Genomic DNA, 13545 nt, shown 5'->3' with positions numbered 1-13545 from the left:
AATGATTTTTAGTAATGTAATGTGACAGTACATAGTCCTTATCTCATATTTCCCTAATGTCTTGTGTTAAACATGGTATCACGTGGATGGGAATATGCATGGAAATGACATGCAGACAGTGTTGCCAGATTGGGCGGTTTTGAATTTGATTGTGCAGGTAAAAAAGGGTTTGGGCGGGTGGTCAAAATTTGGGCTGGTTTGGGGTCAGTTCGGCGGTTTTCAAACATCTACATTTTAAAGTCTAATTGGTTAAAAAACTAAACTAAAGTGTGCAAGTAGTCCATAAAATCAGTCATCATGACATTACTGTACACACGCCCATGCAGAGTCAGCTGGCGTTAGTGTTGACATCACCGACAAGCACGCACTTTTAGCCAATCAGCGATCCGCAGGCAGACGCGATTGAGCGCGAGAAGTTGTAGCTGTCAAGTGATCGCTAAGCAAAGTGACACAACCTACTATACAGTAAGTTAAGTTGTATCTACAGTAAAGAGTGAGATAGTGAGCAACTCTAAAAACGTACACATGTGGAGGGAGATCACTCGATGGTGAATATAACTCTGAGAGGAGAGCACAGTTGAATGACTTGAATTGAAATCAAATATGGGACGACTCCTGGCCATGGTCATGTGCACACTAGCCCAGGGCTGCCAACTTTTGTTCACATTGTAGTCTACAATGACTGGTAGGATACAGTTTTTATTATTGCTTGACAAAAAATTCAAGATTTCAATTCCATTCTTGTGATTTGATTCCGATTTTGATTCAATATTGACATTGAATTAGTTGAATTTGGATACATGTTTATTTTAAATTTTATTTTAAAAAATAATCTCACCTAATTTTGTAAACATAGAGGGCCCAATCTGCTGGTATTATTAAAGGTTAAAAATAACAAATTAAATTAAATATAATGCAGTTTTTGTTATAATAAAAATTATTTAATGACATAAGTAAAAATATAATAAGTAATATAGTGCTCAGCAAAATCTCCTCTCTAGCTATTTTTTCTATTCAATTAACATGGTCATTAAATGGCTTTCCTGAGGTAAATGTAATGTTATGTGACATAATTGTTCTCCTGCTGTTATATTGACCTCTTTCCGTGGTTGAAAAACACTAATTGGCCGATATTATGTATACTTTCAGTAAGTTGTAGCCTACTGCATCTTTAAATAAAAAAAAAGTAACAGATGATCGGTTCATGTGCACTTGAACTGAGGCGCTCAGCGATCTGTCACGTCACATTTACAAGCGCCAAACGTATTTTTGTCTGAATTTCGTAATAAAATTGACGGAATCTAAGAGCTGAGAATTAGTTTAATATTAAAAGTAGGCCTACCTCTTTGCTCCGCAATTTTTCTGTGCGTGAGAAAATGGATGTGTGGTGTGAGAGCATGTGAAAAGTGTCAATTGCGTGAGTCTCATACTCAATGCGTGAGAGTTGGCAGCCTACCAGACATCTGCAACTTTTACACCATCCAGACTGCACTCTACTCGACCCTGACAGCTGCTGAAAAAGGTTTGAATCAACGATGAATCCGTTTTGACTGCTAAATTATGTTATGTTCTGCAATGTGTACTTACGAGGGTTAAAGTCATCAGTTCATTTCTTGATTGCCGTTTTGACAGTGTCCACCTGGACATTTTAGTCATATTGGCTAATTCTCCTTAATTATTGCCCTGTTTTGATCTGTTTTCCTGGAAAATTTATTTATTTTTTATTTTATCATCGTTATTTTGTTTTAAGGAGATACAAATTGTGCTTATCAACCTTGAATGACATGGTAATGAAATTATAGCACATTATTTTGGCAGTAAAATTGTGGGCGGTTTTTTCTTGTAGTGGGCGGGTTTTGGTGAGCTTTTGGGCTGGAAATCACCGTCCCAATCTGGCAACACTGCATGCAGATGATGTTTTCAACTGTGATAACTAATGTGCTCATTTACAGAAAAACTATAGGCTACTGCTGTAATGAATTGCTGTAAAAAATACAGCATTATTTTACAGCAGCTGGCTGTTTTCTAATAAAAGAGCATATTGCTGTAAACTGCAATGCATTCTGGGGTCGCGTGGTGGTTTGACTGAAATATACAGAATATTGCTGTAAATTTCAAATCTACAAAGGCATTGTGGAATCTTCAATGGTCGAGTCGTCCAGATTCGGTTAGCTGCAAAAGGAGTGATTCACAATCTGTAGTAAGTGACTTATTTTTTCACTGTTTTATTTTTCATGTTTGGTAACTCGTAGACTGTGAATGTGTCTACATTTGTGGTTTATATTGGTAACGGATCACGCATCTTCTGTCCGCGGGGCACGAAGGAGACTTGCACAGGGCTTCTGCAGCGCGGGCCCGGGAGTATTTCACACATTCCCCGGCCGGATCTATAGCGGCTATATGGGCTATATGTTAAGAATTACATGCTTTAATAACAACAGTTGGAATTCACGGGAACTTCTTGTTGATCAGCACGTCATTATTTTATGGTGTAGGCCTAAATCAAATTTGCACACGCAGTTATCTTTTAACATTGGCACCGAAATGAAAACGCGTTTCTAAAGGCCCGTAATTTTCGTATGCGTTTTTTCGTATTCGTGATTCAGTGGTTCTGAATTGTCAAAACACCATTCAAAATGCTTGCTACAGATGTGAAAAACACAGAAAATCGAACCCGATTCGAATTTTTTTATGACGAACGAAAGTTTCGGAGGCAGTGTGTAAGCGTGATTGACATAACGTGAGGTCGTAGTTATTTTTTAATGTGCGAAAAGCCTCACCGCGGTCAGCCTCACGGAGGATGTCATATAATTTCAGAATGGAGTTGTAATAGCCTACCAGTTTTGTCGCATATCAGTATAAAAATCTCTTCACCGTGACATCCCTAGTTGGCTTACATTTCAGTACGAATGTGTTCTTTAGGTATATTGTGTGTAATTTGCTTATTTTTTGTTTGTAATGCCTTTTGTAAACTTTGATTTAAAAAAAAAAAAAAAAACAGTTCATGCACTCTTACATACTAAAATATAGTTTAAATGTAAAAGGCTGAAAGATACACTGGAAAAAAGGCCTCTCCAAAAATAAGCAAAAAAAAATTAATACAAGATATTTTTGCTTGTAATAAGCAAAAAAATCTGCCAATGGAACAAGTGAAAATTCTCTTGGTAAGATTTCTTGAAATAAGACATTATATTTAAGCCTTACAAGATATGAGTGATCTTGAAATTAGCTGGGAAAACTCATTTTTAGCTATATTTTACTAGTATTTGTCATGTTTTGTGTCTCATAATAAGCTTGTCATGCTCAAAAATAGTATTTTCCCCTCAAAAGTAGCATTTTTTTTTTTCGGTCATCCTGTTTGTTTCAAGTGTATTTAACTAATTTTTAGTTCTATAATTGTTACACTGTTCTAGATTTAAGTCACCACCAACTTGAAATAAGATTGGAAACTGGCATTTTGAGACAAAATGTCTTGAAGTTAGCATTCCTGACTCGTATTAGGCAGTGCTCTTTTGCCATAATAAGCCATAATTTACCATCCTGTCATCATCTCAAGTGTATTTACCTTATTGTAAGCTCAACAAAAATAATACTGTTCTAGATTCAAGACATTTTACCTACTAGATTCAAGACATTAACTACTGTTTACTAGACAGAAAAAGTGAAAAATAGACTTGCATTTAACCATTGTTTTTATTTAAACAGCAAAAAGTCCCAGAGGACTGCATAAAAGGGAAACAGCTTCATTTTTCTCAACATTTTGGCTCACAGTATGGAACTGCAATATGAAAACATAGTAGAACATTTTATAGATTATAAATGTAAGATCCCTTAACCCTACTCCACCTAAACATAGCCATTTTTATAGACAATATTAAAAGGATAAAAAGTAATGGACATGTGTAACGTTAGGGAAATGGCAGTTTTATTAACAATATAGCATTAAATGATAGTTTGAGCCACTAATCCTACCCCTAAACCTAACCATTTCTTAAAACTACTGTACGTAAGGTTAGGCTACAATTATAAAGAAAGACAACAGACATAACGTTACAAGTTTAATCACAATAATTTATTTAGTGAGAAAATGTCAAAACCGGTACCAAAAGTCGTTCACATGACGATGTGTCGCAGTCCTCTCTGGCAGTGCAGTATAATAGTTTTGTAACGTTATAGAGCAGAATTTAAATTCTTAATCCATGAAAATGTTAATCCGGTTTCGGTTCGCTGTTCGCTCTGTAAAGGCGCGCGCGCTTCTCTGTTTCAAATGTAGAACACAAACTTAAACACGGCATGTTGCAATCTGTGACGAAGCATGCGAGAGCCAATGAGCGTTTGATATCGCTGCCGTAAAACATGTCGTAACGCTTCAGGCGCAATTTTTGAATTTGAATTCAATCGAGCGCGGGATGCTGGGATTTGACGTTTACGGTCTCTGCTGAGAGAAATGATGAAGATCGCTGGATAAAGGGCTGAATTTGGATCTGTTTCTTGCAAACAACACATGGATTCTAAAGATTTGGATTACACCAATCTAATAAAATGGATGTCTTTTGTGAATTTATGTTGTGTTTTTTTGTGTCTCACGCGGTAAATAAACCAAATATTACAAAATGGTTAAACGATAAAAAAGGTATTTTTAAGGTTTTAAAGTGTATTCTTGTTTAACACCATGTAGGCTATTAATCCTCCTAAACGAGATTGCAGCAGAAGCACGAACAGAGCTGTTATTATTTATGAGTAACGTTAAACTATTAATAAATGTGACTGAAAATTTAATTAATAAGACAATTGAATGCAATAGAGTAAAAACATTAATGCCACGATTTTAAGTTAAATAGGAATATGTACAAATTTGTACGTCGGTAAAGCTGTTTATACGTAAATAAATTAAGTTTTTTTGCTGTCTATATGTAAATATTATACATACTCACTGTACTGCATTGTGAGTTGTGAGTTTGGCATGTTGACCTACAGTTTTCAATAAAGCAGATTTGTTGTCTCAATTCAAGTCAAGTCTATTTCTTGAAATAAGACGATTCATCTTTTACAATTAACACAGCAGCTTAAAAACCTTATGACATGTCAAAAAAGCTTGTTTCATCTGAGATATGGCTCAAAACAAGATATTTTCAAGACAGATTCACTTAACAAGATATTCAAGATGCACTGTCTAAAAACAAGCTCCTTTATCTCACTTAAATCTTGGTCTTTAGGCAATTTTGTCTTATATTAAGTGTGATGAGATATTTTGACTAGTAATTAGAAAAATATACTTGGCAAGATTTTGAGTTTTTGCAGTGTAATGGTATAATTAAAAATAACTGTTGTCACATGTGGTATTGATTTGTTTTAGGAGACACTTTGACAAGTGGGCACTGGAAGGCCAGGTTGTGCGTTCAGCCCAACTTCCTGTTCACAGCATATTCAGTCTTGAGTACAGGAGGCGGCAGCGTGTACCTTGGAGTTCATTCAAAGGTAATGATTGAATTCTTAACAACCTCAGTACCTGCATGTTGCATATAGATATTTGATATCAGAACTTGTCCTTTATGTAGATATATTATATGTTATACTTTAACACATTGTTTCTCAATTCGAGAAGAGAGAGAATTTTTTAGGGCAAATTATTTAGATGTCTCCCTATTTAACACTAGCAAGCTAATGAGTTAAATCAGGCGTTTTAATTAGCGGGACATCAAATTTTCTGGGAGGTGGGTCCTCAGGACTGGAGTTGAGAAACACTGCTCTAACATATGGTCCAATTTCAAAAACATGAAGCCTCAAAAGCTAAAACCAATCTTAATTACATATTGTCTGTAAAGGAAAATTGCCATCCAAAACGACAGGGCAAACGCTACAGATGAAACAGGTTGCAGTTGCCGATCCTGACCTCCCTGGGGCCCTAAGCAAAATTCTGTTAAGGGGCCGTCCTACCTGACCCATGAGCCTTGTAAACCATTTGCCATAGCCACACAGTCACACCTGACACCCCAGTGCTCCCAATACAATCCTCCCTCCTTTAACTAGTACTAATGAAAATGTAATTCCTGATATCACAAATAGACATTGTTACTAGAAAAAGTACATTCTTAATATCAAGAATTTACATTTTAAATAGTACAAATTTAATTATTGATATCAAAAATGCATCCTGTGAATGATGTTTTTTAACAAAGTTCGGGAGGAGCACGTTCAGATAATTAAACCTAATTAAACACATGTGGAGCACATTCAAATAATCAAACCTAATTAGACATGAGTGGAGCACACTCTGTTAATCAACCCAATCAACGAGTCAAGAGGTGTATATATACAGCAAACTTACTTCCGTTCGTACAGTTTAACAGCATCCCTCCACCACCCCATCTCCTCACTTCTAGTCCTAAATACTCTTAGTAACACAACGGGGGGAGTACTCTGGGTTCGGGCTCGGAGTTCTCCCCCCGGACAGCACGCCAAATACACATAATCATTACTCTGTTTAATTGATGTAAGTGTGAACTCGTGAAATGAATAAATGCTAAAATGGCTTGCCATAGCATGTCACTGTGTTTTAAATGATAAAAGCAATACTTGATACTTGATGGTTATTATTTACTGAGGAATGTACATCCATATTGACCAGTATGTCCAGCCGATCAATATTTTAAATGCAATATAGCCTATAAATCAATAGTCAATGTCAATACTAAATACAAGAGTTGTAACTAAACTGACTTTGAGACTAGGTAATCATTGTCTTGTTTTAAAAGTATGTGCCCATATATTGTACTGGTCCCCACAAATGTTTTGCTGGAAAGTTTTCACTCTCACTTTTTTATTTGTCAGGCACAAAGTCACAGAAACAGCCCTGGAAGTGGCCGGCATTAGCAAGCAAGACACAGAAACACTATCCAGCTGGGGTAGACAGACAGACAGACTATAGTGAGAGATGCGCATCAACTTAACTTTACCGTTCTCATCAAACTTGGAGAGAAGAGAACACAAGTCTGCCTGATTGCTGTTCCCTCAATTCACTCTCAATGTGTTTTTTTTTTTGTGGGGGGGGGGGGGGTAACTGTCATCACCAGTGGCCCATGCGTATCGACTGTCACTAAAAATCTGTGGTAAAACTTGAGGAAATGCTAGGTTTTTTTATAGCTGGCAAAGTTAAAGTCTAATGAAATACAATGACACCTTATTTTTGTCCTTTCAAAAGTAACTGAATGCCCTGCTAAAAAACGTTCCGTACATAGCCTAGATCTACGCGCCCCCTGAACCCCCATAATAAAAATGGACAGTGACATAGAAATAATACAAAATACACTGTTGTATGACTTTTTTTTCATGCAAATTTGAAAGTTAAAAATTAAATAAATTTTGACCTGTTTTTCAAGATTAGGACGTCAAATAATTTTTTGGTTTTGTGAAGTAATAGGTGAATTTATGCAGTTAATAAATCATTTAAATTTAAAATTTGGTTGCCAGTCATTAATATTCAGAAATCAGAACAATATATTGTATATACTGCATTTAACATACTTCCTCTAGATATAGCAGATTCACAGATTCAAGTAGTTTACTGTAAAACAACAATTTTAAAAATACAGTTATTTACTGTAATCAGAGAATACAAAAGTCTGTAAATTAAATTACAGAAATGTTGCTGTAAAAATAACAGTAACTGGTTGGCAATCCTGCTGCCAGTATTTTACTGTAAAATGTACAGGTATTTTTTAACAGTAGCTGCGTTTACATGGACGCTTATAATCGGATTGACGGCTCAATCGGACTAAAAAACCTTCATGTAAACACCTTAATCGATCCGATTGAGCTCGATCCGAATGAAATTTCGATCCGATTGAAAGGGGTGGTTTATTCCTTTTGTAATCCGATCGAGAGAACATGTAAACACTTGATTGGATTGAAAACCAAAACTGAAAGGACTGCGCATGTGCAATGACGTTAAATAGCGTAATGGCGTATGACGCGCGGAACAAGCTGTTCTTCCTGATGAATAAAGTGTCATATAAATAAGTGTCCTGTCATTCTAAAATTCTCATTTCACTCAGCGTCTGTGAAGTGAAGCAGGACAACGTCCCACCAGTCCTTGTTTCAGATTCTCATCCACAGATGACTGGTTTTGGCCGCGGTGAGGGGCATTTTTACTGCGTGAAAAATATAAGCAGCATGGCAAAACGGTTAATATGCTCATTGTCTTCGAATTCATAACTAGAGACGGATCCATCTCGTTCAGGCGGTCTCGGAGCGATTGTTTTGGTGCGGATCCGAGCGTGATTGCCGTGTTCACATATGCCTATATAAACCGAACCAAGGAAGAAAACGCACCAAGTTCCGAAAACAAACGGTCAGGTATGAAAGCACCCTAAGACTCCTTTTCTTAGGACAACAATTGGATTATATCATATGACCTGGGCCAATGGCATGACCTGGTTAATCTGGTCCTTTATTTATAGCACTGTTCTAAGAATAACCCTGAGGACAGTTGATTTTCCAGGGTTTGTCTTCAAATCTATGGATGCTGGATGGCCGTTCTTAGTTCTCACCATCAAATTACTTTGGTCTTTGAAAATATAAATTATTTGTTGCATGAAGTGCTGCTCAGGGTGGTGCTTCTGAATCTTTATGACATTCTGTGATGTTCTCATAAATGAAGTGGCCTGCTGTAGGATTTCTGCTGGGATGCATGAGTAAAGCCAGTGCAATTCTCTTACTATTATTATCTCATAGTATTGAAGTACAAGAGCCTGGTTTAGTTGCTGCCTGGTGATGCAAAAGGAGGGAAACCTTGCACAATGTTGGTCACTCACTTGACTGGAGCTGCATCAAAATTTACCATCAGAGTGTGTGCTGCATTTGATGAAGAACTTATTTCTTGACCATTAAAGGGATAGTTCACCCAAACATGAAAATTCTGTCATCATTTATTCACCCTCATGTCGTTCCAAACCTCCAAGACTTTGTTCTTCTTCAGAACACAAATGAAGATATTTTTAATGAAATCTGAGAGATTTCTGTCCCTCCGTTGACAGTTATGCAACTATCACTTTGAAGCTTCAAAAAGTTTATAAAGACATGGTAAAACTAATCCATATGAATTGAGAGGTTTAGTCCAAATTTTCTGAAGAGACACAATCGCTTTATACAATGAACCGATCAAATTTAGACTTTTATTCCCATAAAAACATTGATCAGCGAATATAAACCGAAGCTCAACTGTACATGCTTAACAAGTGAGAACAAACTTCTTTGGTTATTACTGAAGCTCAAACGTGCTGCGTAACACGAGAATGAACCTCATTGGTTCTTGCTGAAGCTCAAACGTGCTGCGTAACACGAGAATGAACCTCATTGGTTCTTGCAGAAGCTCAAACGTGCTGTGTAACACGAGAATGAACCTCATTGGTTCTTGCAGAAGCTCAAACGTGCTGCGTAACACGAGAATGAACCTCATTGGTTCTTGCTGAAGCTCAAACGTGCTGCGTAACACGAGAATGAACCTCATTGGTTCTTGCAGAAGCTCAAACGTGCTGCGTAACACGAGAATGAACCTCAGAGGTTCTTGCAGAAGCTCAAACGTGCTGTGTAACACGAGAATGAACCTGATTGGTTCTTGCAGAAGCTCAAACGTGCTGCGTAACACGAGAATGAACCTCATTGGTTCTTGCAGAAGCTCAAACGTGCTGCGTAACACGAGAATGAACCTCATTGGTTCTTGCAGATGCTCAAACATGCTGCGTAACACGAGAATGAACCTGATGTGTTCTTGCAGAAGCTCAAACGTGCTGCGTAACACGAGAATGAACCTGATTGGTTCTTGCAGAAGCTCAAACGTGCTGCATAACACAAGAATAAACCTGATTGGTTCTTGCACGTCAAGCAAGCATGCTTGATCTTCCGTTTACCATATCTGATGTGTGCGTTGATGAATGTTTATATGTGAATAAAGGGTTCCTAACCCTTAATTATCCCTTTATGGAAGTATGTCTTATATAAGTGTGAATTTGTTCCAGATGTTCTGCATCTGTTATTTTGGGATTGCCATGTTATCTAAGGCTTCAGCCGCATTGCTGTTGCGTTGCTCGCCGGAACTAGGAGGTCACTTTTTACGTTTTAATTTTTTATGTTACTTAGTTGATCTACTGCTTTTTGCATACTAATGGACCCACTTCACAGACTGTGATGACATGTTTCCACAGTTATTACATCATAAGCCTAGGAAAGTTTTTTTATATTTTAATTAAAAATATATAAGTATAACTCTACACTTTGTTTTATACTAACTAGTCATTAAATTACAAAAAGTTAATGCTGCTGCATGAGTGTTTCTAATACAATGGCTGAAGGAATTGACAGGCACATTTTTTTTTCTCTCTCTCTTTTTTTAAAGTCATAGAAACAATATTGTCGATTTTATCCTTAGCTACCCAGCAAGCAGTAGTCGTCATTTAACCGTCTAGAGCCAATATAGTCCGGCTATGAGTAACCCACTTCTAGCCAAAATAACCTTGAATTTGGTTATTACCCAAAATAACTTGCGAGATGTATGGTATTCCATCATGTAAGCAAAGTCAACAGTGATTACAAAGTGTTTGGTTTAATTTAATTTGGTGTTTAATTTCATTTAATCTAATTGATGACTAGTCTATTCTTGGGAAATGGTTAGACGTCTATTAAATTTTCACTGACAGTTTTAGACTAGACATCAGGGCTGTGTTTGGACGGCTATTAGACGTCTTTTAAACGCAAATTTGCTTGCTGGGTACTGACGCAAATGGGATTACAAAAATTATATTGTTTCCGTTCCCCACTAATGCCGATTTCCGCTTTAGGTTTGGCGAATCCTGGAAATGTGATAGGCCCATAGGGAAGTAGGCATATTCAAATGTTGGGTGGGACTCTGGCGGTCCTTTAATTCTCGCTGGTGATGACAGCCAGTTGGTTTCAGGTGCGCCGCATTTCCGTGAGTCATGTACCCGTACTTGGCATCTGTTCATGGTGCCGAATTACATTCCCTCTGGAGCCTAACGAGATGCTGACGAGGGCAGAGAGGGCTCACCCTACTATGCTTAAGCTAGCATGCATATTTATGTGTTCCAGTTCTGAGCAGCTACCACATCAATAAATCAGCAACATGTCTTGCTAAAAGACAAATTTGCATAAAGTATGGCTTGAACATTTTCATAAAGGATTACTGTTCCCTGGACTCCGAGGTTCCTTTCATGTAGACATCTGGCAACATTTAGTATGTACATGTGGGTTTTTTTCAAATTAATAAATAAGAATGATGTCCTGCAAAATATACCCCACCATGTTTTTTTTTTTTTTGTTGTTGTTTTTTTTTCAGTAACAGATTTTGAATTTATTGTAAATGTTATTCATTTAATAAAAAAACATCATGTAAATCATTAGTTGTAAAGTTGTAAAGTATTTCCACATCAAATTACACACTGCACATATATTTGCAACTGAATGGTTGTACAATTAGGCATAATACTTTTGATTTTGTTCAGAATTATGTCCCAGAACACATTTTTGACAGGTTTTCAGACTAAACAGTATAGAGTCCTAATAGAGTGTAACCTGTGACCTTAATAGAGGTGACTTTGTAAGATCAAAATCTGGTGCATTTTGAGGCCTGGATGACCTTTTTAGTTTTTAATAATCTATTAACATAGAGAAATGTTAAATATTTTATATATATTTGAAAATGAAGGCATATAAGAATCCACTCAGCAATTTGCTGAGAGTACTGTATACTTTTCCAGATACATCCATTTCCTCAGGAACAAATTTACTTTTTCCCACACTCATCTATTTCAGCTGCAATAAGGTGCATGAGCAACCAGATGGCTAAAGCTGCTTCTATTAAATGATAAGAAAAGTCATTTTGAAACTGATGGAATGTTCAATAATCCAATTGCCCGATGCAGTTCAGTTTTCATCTGAGCCTTAGCTTAAGGTTTTAAAAGGTCAAGTCTTTCTTGTTTTATTCTACAGATGGTGTCTGTTGAATGGTCAAGACCTTGTCAGCTATACAAAACCCTTCTCGAACATGTAATCCACTTTCTATGTAATATACCTGTGTTGGTAAATGACCTAAAGGCCAGCGAATTTAAAAACACACTTGCACTGAACGACTGCTCTATATATATTTTTTTTGTAACAGCTGCACACTGTATTCTTTATTGACACATCATGAAGTGGATTAAGTGTTCATTTTATATTTTAAACAGCTTCTGGGGTTCCTTTATCAGCAGGTCACACGCAGACTAAGGTTGTCACAGAACCAAAATATTAAAAATCAATGCCAAATATCAAGACCAATGAAACCTCACAATTCTTGATACCAGTTTTGAAGAGAAATTGCTTTCTGTTAGAGTATGGTATAAAATAAAGTAATAATAATAATAATAATTTAAATTGAAATAATTCATCATATTAATCAAATCAATTATATTCAATTCAATTCAAATTTATTTGTATAGCGCTTTTCACAATACATATTGTTTCAAAGCAGCTTTACAGAAAGTGCATTTCAGAAATGTACATAGAAAAATACAGTTAGTTAATCATGTATTAATTTAGGGCATAAACATATCGCCAGCGTCGAGTCGTCTCTTCACAGGCTTCGAGTCGTCTCTGCACGGGTGTTGGGGCATCTGTAGTTTCCATGGGAGGCTGGATACAAACTGGAGCTGACAATCTGTATTTACCTCGGGACTAGCGTCCCGAGATAACAACAGAAAAGCAGATGGGAAATAATTAGCGTAGCTGCTGTTCATAAAAATGATGCATTCAATCTGATTCAACTGTAGTATAAAAGGTAAGTATTATGTGAATGCTTGGCTAAAGAAATGCGTCTTTAATCTAGTTTTAAACTGGGACAGCGAGTCTGAGCCTCGAACAATATCAGGAAGGCCATTCCACAGTTTAGGAGCTAAATGTGAAAATGCCCTCCCTCCTTTAGTGGACTTAGATATCCTAGGAATGACTAGAAGCCTCGAATTTAGTGATCTTAAAGAGCGCGATGGATTGTAGGGCGATAGAAGTTCCGTTAAATACCCAGGAGCTAAACCATTTAGGGCTTTATAGGTCATTAGTAATACTTTGTAATTGATACGGAACTTTATAGGTAACCAATGTAGAGATGATAGAATTGGTGTTATATGATCATATTTCCTTGACCTAGTAAGAACTCTAGCAGCTGCATTTTGGACTAACTGTAGCTTGTTTATTGAGGATGCAGGACAACCAGCTAATAAAGCATTACAGTAATCTAGTCTCGAGGTCATGAATGCATGAACTAACTTTTCTGCATCACAAACAGATATCATGTTACGTAGCTTAACAATGTTTCTAAGGTGGAAAAAGGCTGTTCTTGTAACATATGAAATATGATTTTCGAAAGACAAGTTGCGGTCTAATATAACACCCAGGTCTTTTACTGTAGTGGATAAAGTAACAGGACATCCTTCTAAAGTAAAGTTGTATTGTAAGAGGTTTTGTGGGCAGTTTTTTTGACCAATAAGTAATACCTCC

Source organism: Abramis brama, assembly GCF_963993115.1.
Source record: "Abramis brama genome assembly, chromosome: 15".
In the NCBI taxonomy this organism is placed as follows: domain Eukaryota; kingdom Metazoa; phylum Chordata; class Actinopteri; order Cypriniformes; family Leuciscidae; genus Abramis; species Abramis brama.
Note: the sequence above shows the minus strand (reverse complement) of the source record.